The sequence below is a fragment of the Bison bison genome, unplaced genomic scaffold (genome assembly GCF_000754665.1).
Source record: "Bison bison bison isolate TAMUID 2011002044 unplaced genomic scaffold, Bison_UMD1.0 scf7180017864519, whole genome shotgun sequence".
In the NCBI taxonomy this organism is placed as follows: Eukaryota; Metazoa; Chordata; class Mammalia; order Artiodactyla; family Bovidae; genus Bison; species Bison bison.
Window position 1 is genome coordinate 21,671,833 of NW_011495072.1, and position 10,958 is coordinate 21,682,790.

The following is a 10,958-nucleotide window of genomic DNA, read 5'->3' on the forward strand; positions in this document are numbered from 1 at the left end:
ACTAAGATCATGGTATCTGGTCCCATCACTTCATGGCACATAGATGGGGAAACAGTGGAAACAGTGTCAGACTTTATTTTTCTGGGCTCCAAAATCACTGTGGACGGTGATTGCAGCCATGAAATTAAAAGATGCTTATCCTTGGAAGGAAAGTTATGATCAACCTAGACAGCACATTAAAAAGCACAGACATTACTTTGCCACAAAGGTCTGTCTATTCAAGGCTATGGTTTTTCATGTGGTCATGTATGGATGTGAGAGTTGGACTGTGAAGAAAGTGAGCACCGAAGAATTGATGCTTTTGAACTGTGGTGTTGGAGAAGACTCTTGAGAATCCCTTGGACTGCAAGGAGATCTAACCAGTCCATCCTAAAGGAGATCAGTCCTGGGTGTTCATTGGAAGGACTGATCTGAAACTCCAGTACTTTGGCCACCTCATGCGAAGAGTTGACTCATTGGAAAAGAACCTGATGCTGGGAAAGATTGAGGGCAGGAGGAGAAGGGGACGACAGAGGATAAGATCATGGCATCATCGACTTGATGGACATGGGTTTGAGTGGACTCCAGGAGCTGGTGATGGACGGGGAGGCCTGGTGTGCTGTGGTTCATGGGGTCGCAAAGAGTCGGACACGACTGAGCGACTGGACTGAACTGAACTGAAAAGATATAGATAACTATTGTTGGACAGAGCACAAGTGTCCTAAAAAATGATTTTATGTGCAGTACCCAACTCCAACCAATATGATAAATAAATTAATAAGATAGCAATAAATGCTGAAATGAGGACAATATTTTTGAATATTAACTGATATAGTTTTCATTTCCTTTGGATCATGGTGCTCTTGTCTAGGTCGGCATTATATAGTAGAAATACAAATAAATCACATAAATGATTGTTAATTTCCTAATAGTCATATTTTTAAAAAGCAAAAAGTTAAATTAATTTTTGAAATATATTTTGTTTAACCAAGTACATCCAAATTTTAACATTTCAACCTGTATCAATATAAAAAGTATTAATGAAATATTTTGCATTCCTTTTTCTGCAAAATTTTCAAAATTCAGGGTCTATTTGATTCATAATGAATCTCAGTTCTGATACTACATTTTCATCTTAAGTATTTGCTCTCTATTTAGGTTTCATAAAACTTACAGTGTAAAAGTACGAGCACATAACCAATTTATTCCAAATATATTTAGAAGTTTTCTAATAATCAAAGCAAGTGCCAGTTTTAAAATTTAAATTAAAAAATGCGGTCCTTTTTTCCCACTATCCATATTTCCAGTGCTCAATAGTTCTAGTTAGTGGCTTCTATACTGTACAACATAGCTGTAGGATTTCTCATCTGTTATTCAGTGTCTCAGAGAAGAACATGCCATAAGAGAAAGGTCAACATCTCTCCTCCAATTTCCTGTCCTCTAGCTCCTGGAAGCCCCCACTCCACTCTCCGCATGTATGAGTTTGACTATTTTAGATTGCATATATGGTTTAGATCTTACAATATTTGTCTTTTCTTGACTGGCATATTTCACTTAGCATAATGTCCTTCAGGGTGATTTGTGTTACCTCAAATGATAGGACTTTCTACTTTTTAATACTGAATAGTATTGTATCTATACACACCACACAGATTTAATATATAGCAATGTAACTATAGTTTACAATACAGTATTGTAGACTTGAAGCTTGCTTAGAGAGTAGGTAGATCTTAGATGTTCTCACCACACACATACACACAAAATGGTAACTATGTGAGGTAACAGCTATGTTAATCAGCTTGACTGTACTGATTACTTCTCTCACATTGCAGAAAGGGGGACCTCTTCCAGGGCCTGAGAATGGGCTTTTGTCTAACACTCAAAAATGAATTGTCTGAGGAGACATACATACTAACGAAAAAGAGACTTTCTTGGGAAGGGGCGTCCCAGCAGAGAACAGCAGGGTGAGGGAACTCAGCTGGACTGCTCTGCCACTTGGTTCACAGTCTTGAGTTTTATCATAATAGGATGAGTTTTCAGGTTGTCTCTGGCCGGTCATTCTGGCTCAGGGGCCTTCCTTCTTGGTGGTGTACGCATTGCTCAGCCAAGATGGATTCCAGCAAGGAGGATTCTGGGAGGTTGGTAGGACACGTTGTGTCTTCTTTTGATCCTCCTTAATTCTTGAATTCTTCTGTTTGGTGGTGGCTCGTTAGTTCCATATTCCTTACTAGGACCTCCTGTCATAAAATAACTCATGTAGATAGTTAATATGGTGCCTGGCCAGGATGGGCAGTTTCAATCAATTCTTCCCTTAAAACACATGTAAAAAAGCATCATGTTGTATACCTTAAATATATCCATTTTTAAAATTTGTCGATTAAACCTCAATGTGTGTGTGTGCTCAGTCCCTCAGTTGGGTCTTACTCTTTGCAACCCCATGGACTATAGCCCTCAAGATGCCTCTGGCTCTTCCTACCGCGGGGCCAGAGTCCCTGAGGGAGTCCAGCTGCGCTTAAGTCTGGCCGGCACAACCTGTCTCCGCAATGCCCCCCAAGAAACAGGCTCAGGCCAGGGGCAGCAAAAAGGCGGAGCAGAAAAAGAAGATTATCGAAGACAAAACTTTTGGTCTGAAGAATAAGAAAGGAGCAAAGCAACAGAAATTTATCAAGGCTGTCACTCATCAAGTTAAATTTGGTCAACAGAATCCACGTCAGGTAGCACAAAGTGAAGCTGAAAAGAAGTTGAAGAAAGATGACAAGAAGAAAGAATTGCAAGAGCTAAATGAGTTGTTCAAACCTGTAGTTGCTGCTCAAAAAATAAGTAAAGGTGCAGATCCCAAATCCGTAGTATGTGCATTCTTCAAGCAAGGACAGTGTACTAAAGGAGATAAGTGTAAGTTCTCTCATGACTTGACTCTGGAGAGAAAATGTGAAAAGCGAAGTGTTTACATTGATGCAAGAGATGAAGAACTTGAGAAAGATACTATGGATAATTGGGATGAGAAAAAACTGGAAGAAGTTGTGAACAAGAAGCACGGTGAGGCGGAAAAGAAAAAACCGAAAACTCAAATAGTGTGCAAGCATTTCCTTGAAGCTATTGAAAACAACAAATACGGCTGGTTTTGGATGTGTCCTGGAGGGGGTGATATTTGCATGTATCGTCATGCACTGCCTCCTGGATTTGTCTTGAAAAAAGATAAAAAGAAAGAAGAGAAAGAAGATGAAATTTCATTAGAAGATCTAATTGAAAGAGAGCGTTCTGCCCTAGGTCCAAACGTTACCAAAACCACTCTAGAATCTTTTCTTGCATGGAAGAGAAGAAAAAGACAAGAAAAGATTGATAAACTTGAACAAGGTATAGAAAGAAGGAAAGCAGACTTCAAAGCTGGGAAAGCATTAGTGATCAGTGGTCGTGAGGTGTTTGAATTTCGTCCTGAACTGGTTGACGATGATGATGAGGAAGCAGATGATACCCGTTACACCCAGGGAACAGGTGGTGATGAGGTTGATGATTCAGTGAGTGTAAATGACATAGATTTAAGCCTATACATCCCAAGAGATGTAGATGAGACAGGTATTACTGTAGCCAGTCTTGAAAGATTCAGCACATATACTTCAGAAAAGGATGAAAACAAATTAAGTGAAGCTTCCGGAGGTAGGGCTGAAAATGGTGAGAGAAGTGATTTGGAAGACGACAACGAAGGGGAAGGACAGGAAAATGGAGCCATCGATGCTGTTCCTGTTGATGAAAATCTGTTTACTGGGGAAGATTTGGATGAACTAGAAGAAGAATTAAACACACTTGATTTAGAAGAATGACACCAAACAAGTCAATGAAAAAATTGAGCCAGCTCAGCAGGAGTTGAAATTGACTACATTAATTTTTTTCCACCTAAAACTCTTCAACAGGATGTTTGTTTCCCATACTGATTCTGGAGGGCTTAGTTCCTCCAAAAAAGGAATATTCTCCCTACATCTTGTTTTCTGACTTTGGCTACATCTCATAGTAAGTTCAGAGTAGTTCATGATAAATTAAAGATAAATGGTCATTGCAGGAAATGATTGATTATTGTAATTGTCTACTCAAGTAGGAAGTGTAAACTACTTTTCCAGCTTTTGATTTTCATTGGGCATGTGTTGTTATGTCCTTATGTTATAAGGACAACATAAATTTAAATTACCCTTCATTTAATGCAATTTTTAATGAGTGATTCTATTTCCTTTGTATTTATATGTTTAAAAGACTTCCTAAGATATGAGCCTGTACTTCATCAAGGAAACTGCGTATGCAGGTTCAGTATTATATATCTTTGGACAATTAGATGGTCATTTAAAATGAAACTTCATTAATCTGACAGGATGAACTGCAATGCCCTGTGTTAAACTGTTTGAAACTACTCCCTTTTCTTTTTTTGCCAATAAAGTTGTAAATAAAAACAGTGATACAATAAATTCCAAAAAAAAAAAAGATGCCTCTGTCAATTGGATTCTCCAGGCAAGAATACTGGGAGTAGGTTGCCATTTCCTACTCCAGGGGATCTTCCCGACCCAGAGATCAATCCCCTGTGTCTTACATCTCCTGCATTAGTGGGTGAATTATTTAACACTGTGCCACCCTATTCCTCAATAAAACTGAAAAAAGAGAGAGATGGGCCAATACCAATCAGAAAAGGAAGGTGGTGTTTGGTTTCAATAGTCAAGTCTCATTTGTCCTAAGAGAACAGGAATTTCTAAATTCCAAAGCTACCTTTACATACCAAAAGCAAAATTTGAAGATTTGTATATATTATTACAAGATAACAATAGAGAGTACACAGAGTATAATATAAAAAGGATGGTGCAACCATACCTGGGAGTGGACGGTGCCATCTCTTCGCCAAGAAGTGGGAGGACTGGAGGAGAGAAAAGGGTAGAATGGCAGGTATAAGCATTTGGGTGAGCACCCTTGGTTTAGAAACCCTTAGAAGGGAGTTGACCACCAGATTACAGATACTCCAAAAAGGTTGAAGAGGAAACAGAAAGTAGATGGGCTTATGTCTGTTTTCTGCCATGAAACTGGGAGAGCTTAACCTCAGGGCAGCCCTGTGGCAGGTGGGTCAAGCAGCAGAGCAGATGGTTCTGTGGGAGCCGCAGAAGCTGCATCCAAGCTAGAGAGGGCAGAAAGCCCCAAGGCCAGAAGGGGATGTGCTGAGGACCAGAGTGCGAGTCTAAATGCGCCACGTCAGGGTGGGCCACAGGGACGTTCACAGTGGCAGTTGGGAGGCCTCAGGAGACCCGTGGGAGAAGCACGGTGCGGTAGTAGTGTTAGTCACTCGGTCCTGCCCAACTGTTTGAACCCCGTGCGCTATAGCCTGCCAGGCTCCTCTTCATGGGATTCTCCAGGCAAGAATATTGGAGTGGATTGCCGTTGTGTTTTCCAGAGGATCTTCCCAACCCAGGGTCTCCTGCATTGCCGGCAGATTCTTTACCATCTGAGCTAAAGGGGAGTCAGGGGAGGCCGTTCAGCAGGACAGCCCTGTGGCCACCCTGAGATCGCCTCCTCTCCTCAGGCAGTTTTGAAGGCTTCCAACTGGGCCAGGGTATTTTGCCAGAAAGAGAACAGTGAGAAACTCAGAACAACTGAGCATTTATTCAGGTTTTTCCCCTCCCCCATTCCATTCCTCTCCAGTGTGGGATGGATGCCCGTGATAAAGTTTAGGTCAGTTTGTGGGGTGGGGGTAAGTAAATGCATGCTCCATACAACCTATGCTGTAGTATATTAAAGTATGACTTCAAAACACCACCATTTATTGCACTTTCCCCCCACAGCTCTGAAAAGTCTGAATTAGGTGAACACAAATCTGTCTGGTACAAAGTCCATGGCCTTTCCAACATCACATTACCTTTCATCACAGTTCTATTACAGAAGAATTACACAGCTCCATTCTAATACACAGTTCTATTACCCCATCAGATACATTTCCATTGCAGTTTGGCAAATTTATGATCATTGATAAGTTTGGATACAATAATAAGACAATAATTAGTTCACTGCACACCTGGCTTAATAAGTGAACACTCCATATTTTGTTCAGTGTCTCTGTACCAATTTGCGAATAAGTCTCCAGTAGAGCGTCATGGAATTCCACCCTTAACACTGTCTTGTTATTGGTGATCTGTATGTACTAATGTAACTAATTCAAAAGCAGAGACATTACCTTGCCAACAAATGTCTGTCTAGTCAAGGCTATGGTTTCTCATGTGGTCATGTATGGATGTGAGAGTTGGACTGTGAAGAAGGCTGAGCACCGAAGAATTGATGCTTTTGAACTGTGGTATTGGAGAAGACTCTTGAGAGTCCCTTGGACTGCAAGGAGATCCAACCAGTCCATTCTGAAGAAGATCAGCCCTAGGATTTCTTTGGAAGGAATGATGCTAAAGCTGAAACTCCAGTACTTTGGCCACCTCATGTGAAGAGTTGACTCATTGGAAAAGACTCTGATGGTGGGAGGGATTGGGGGCAAGAGGAGAAGGGGACGACAGAGGATGAGATGGCTGGATGGCATCACTGACTCGATGGACATGAGTCTGAGTGAACTCCGGGAGCTGGTGATGGACAGGGAGTCCTGGCATGCTGGGATTCATGGGGTCGCAAAGAGTCGGACACGACTGAGCGACTGAACTGAACTGATGTACTAATGAGAAACTGAGAGAAGGAGAACTAGTTTGATAGATGTCAGCCTCACAGTTCAAAAGGGTTTTGACAAGGTGAAGTGCTATTTTGAAAACAATTATGAAATTTGATTTTTTTGAAAAAAACTCCAGGAATCCAGGATAAGAGGAACTTGGTAGGGCATTGGTCCATGTGAGGACTACAAACAATATGACCAGAAATGCTATGTAGTTATTTAAAAAAACAAAACCAAAATTAAAAAAAAATCTGATTAAAGTAGTCAGTACTTGGATATCAGTTTAAAGAATCCAGTTCTAACCTAATTGTGGATTGTAGTTCCATGAGTAAGACTATAGGGTGCAATTCAAATGAACTACTCATTTATGGTCAATTAATCTGTGACAAAGGAGGCAAGACTGTATAGTGGAGAAAAGACAGTCTCTTCAATAAGTGGCGCTGGGAAAACTGGATGGCTACAAGTAAAAGAATGAAACTAAACCATTCTCTAATAGTATACACAAAAATAAACTCAAAATGGATTAATGACGTAAATGTAAGACTGGACACTATAAAACTCCTAAAGGAAAACATAGGCAGAACACTCTTTGACATAAATTGCAGCAATATTTTTTTGGATCCATCTCCTAGAGTAATGGAATAAAAACAAAAATAAACAAATGGACCCAATTAAACTTAAAAGCTTTTGCATAGCAAAGGAAACCATAAGCAAAATGAAAAGACAACCTAAGGAATGGGAGAAAATATTTACAAATGATACTACCAACAAGGAATTGATTTTCAAAATATACAAAGAACTCATATAGCTTAATATCAAAGAATAATCCAATTGAAAAAAAATGGCCAGAAGACATTTCTGCAAAGAAGACATACAATGGCCAACAGGCACATGAAAAGATGCTCGACATTGCTAATTACGAGAGAAATGCAAATCCAGACTACAATGTGGTGTCACTTCACACCAGTCAGAATACTGGTGATTAAAAAGTCTACAAATACTAAATGCTGGCGAGTGTGTGGAGAAAAGGGAACCCTCCTACACTATTGGTACGAATGTAAATTGGTGCAGCTGCTATGAAGAATAATATGGGCGTTCCCTAAAAAACTAAACATAGAGTTACCATATGAGCCAGCAATCCCAGTCCTGTGCATACATCCAGAGAAAACTCTAATGTGAAAAGGTGTGTGCATCCCAGTTTTCATAGCAGTACTATTTTCAATAGCTAAGACATGGAAACAACCTCAGTGTCCACTGACAGATGAGTGGATAAAGAAGATGTGGTGTATGAACACAATGGAATATTACTTGCCCATTATAAATGAAATGTCATTTGCAGCAATATAGATTATTTTAAGTAAAGTGTGTCTGGAAAAGAAAGACAAGTGTTATATGATGTCACTTATATGTGAAATCTAAACAATGATATAGATGAGCTTACAGAACAGGAATGGACTCAGAGTGAAGTAAGCCAGAAGGAAAAACACCAATACAGTATACTAATGCATATATATGGAATTTAGAAAGATGGTAACAATAACCTTGTGTACAAGATGGCAAAAGAGACACTGATGTATAGAACAGTCTTATGGACTCTGTGGGAGAGGGAGAGGGTGGGAAGATTTGGGAGAATGGCATTGAAACATGTAAAATATCATGTATGAAATGAGAAGCCAGTCCAGGTTCGATGCACGATACTGGATGCTTGGGGCTGGTGCACTGGGATGACCCAGAGGGATGGTATGGGGAGGGAGGAGGGAGGTGGGTTCAGGATGGGGAACACATGTATACCTGTGATGGATTCATTTTGATATTTGGCAAAACTAATACAATTATGTAAAGTTTAAAAATAAAATAAAATTTAAAAAGAATTCAAAAAAAAAAAAAAAGAAAATCAATCTATGGTTACCAAAGTGGTTGGCAGAAGGGTGATGGTGAAGGTGAATTAGGAAGTTGGAATTAACATATACACACTTCTATGTTTAAAATAAACAAGGACCTACTGTAAAGCACAGGAAACTATATTCAGTATCATTTGAAACCATATATATATATATATATATATGCACTTTTACTGCACCGGGTATCAAGCATTTTGTGTGTGCTTAGTTGCTCAGTCATGTCTGACTCTGTGAAACCCCATGGACTGTAGCCCACCAGGCTCTTTTGTCCATGGGGATTCTCCAGGCAAGAATACTGGAGTGTGGTTGCCATTTCCTCCTCCAGGGGATCTTCCCAACCCAGGGATCAAACCCAGGTCTCCCACATTGCAGGTGGATTCTTTACCATCTGAGCCCTTATATATAAAGAAATATATATAGAAATGGATGGATGAAATCAAGGCCTTTTAGTTTGTAGTAAAGAAAAGGCAAAGGCTAAGAGAGTTCATGATAATTACCTGCAAATAATTAGTGGATCTTTTAAGGAAGAGAGCATGGAAGGGAGGGAAAATGGCAAAATAGCATAAGGAAAAAGTGAAAAAGTATGAAAGCAAGAGAAGAATGTGGGTTTTCCATGCTCAGCCACGATGCTGCCACAGCCCCGATGATCTCTGTTCACCAGGCACTTCTGCAGCAACATGTAGTGTAGTCCGTCTGGGTCCTGCTGTATTCTCCAATCTGACCATGACTGAACCCCTGCAGTACTAAGAGCTTACTGTGCACTATCGCTGTGCTAAGTACTTTACCTGTATTATGTCATTTAATTCTTTCCACACTGCCTGGTAATATTTCTATCATTTGCATTTTATGCATCAGATCAGATCAGTCGCTCAGTCGTGTCCGACTCTTTGCGACCCCATGAATCGCAACACGCCAGGCCTCCCTGTCCATCTCCAACTCCCGGAGTTCACTCAGACTCACGGCCATTGAGTTGGTGATGCCATCCAGCCATCTCATCCTCTGGCGTCCGTTTCTCCTCTTGCCCCCAATCCCTCCCAGCATCAGAGTCTTTTCCAATGAGTCAACTCTTCGCATGAGGTGGCCAAAGTACTGGAGTTTCAGCTTGAGCATCATTCCTGCCAAAGAAATCCCAGGGCTGATCTCCTTCAGAATGGACTGGTTAGATCTCCTTGCAGTCCAAGGGACTCTCAAGAGTCTTCTCCAACACTATAGTTCAAAAGCATCAATTCTTCGGCACTCAGCCTTCTTCACAGTCCAACTCTCACATCCATACATGACCACATGGAAAACCATAGCCTTGACTAGATGAACCTTTGTTGGCAAAGTAATGTCTCTGCTTTTGAATATGCTATGTAGGTTGGTCATAACTTTCCTTCCAAGGAGTAAGCATCTTTTAATTTCATGGCTGCAGTCACCATCTATAGTGATTTTGGAGCCCAGAAAAATAAAGTCTGACACTTTTTCCACTGTTACCCCATATATTTCCCATAAAGTTATGGGGCTGGATGCCATGATCTTCGTTTTCTGAATGTTGAGCTTTAAGCCAACTTTTTCACTCTCCACTTTCACTTTCATCAAGAGGCTTTTGAGTTCCTCTTCACTTTCTGCCATAAGGGTGGTGTCATCTGCATATCTGAGGTTATTGATATTTCTCCCGGAAATCTTGATTCCAGCTTGTGTTTCTTCCAGTCCAGCATTTCTCATGATGTACTCTGCATATAAGTTAAATAAACAGGGTGACAATATACAGCCTTGACATACTCCTTTTCCTATTTGGAACCAGTCTGTTGTTCCATGTCCAGTTCTAACTGTTGCTTCCTGACCTGCATACAGATTTCTCAAGAGGCAGGTCAGGTGGTCTGGTATTCCCATCTCTTTCAGAATTTTCCACAGTTTATTGTGATCCACACAGTCAAAGGCTTTGGCATAGTCAATAAAGCAGAAAAAGATGCTTTTCTGGAACTCTCTTGCTTTTTCCATGATCCAGCGGATGTTGGCAGTTTGATCTCTGGTTCCTCTGCCTTTTCTAAAACCAGCTTGAACATCAGGAAGTTCACAGTTCACGTATTGCTGAAGCCTGGCTTGGAGACTTTTGAGCATTACTTTACTAGTGTGTGAGATGAGTGCAATTGTGCGGTAGTTTGAGCATTCTTTGGCATTACCTTTCTTTGGGATTGGAATGAAAACTGACCTTTTCTAGTCCTGTGGCCACTGCTGAGTTTTCCCAATTTGCTGGCATACTGAGTGCAGCACTTTCACAGCATCATCTTTCAGGATTTGCAATAGCTCAACTGGAATTCCATCACCTCCACTAGCTTTGTTTGTAGTGATGCTTTCTAAGGCCCACTTGACTTCACATTCCAGGATGTCTGGCTCTAGGTCAGTGATCACACCATTGTGATTATCTGGGT

The 10,958-nt window shown here is 40.6% G+C and overlaps 1 protein-coding gene and 1 pseudogene across 2 annotated transcripts in view; both read left to right on the forward strand.

Moving 5' to 3' along the window:
* Window positions 1-10,958, forward strand: part of LOC104981741 (lipid phosphate phosphatase-related protein type 5) — a 136,681-nt gene that overhangs the window by 73,047 nt on the left and 52,676 nt on the right. The window lies entirely within an intron of this gene.
* LOC104981740 lies at window positions 2,472-4,052 on the forward strand (annotated as a pseudogene).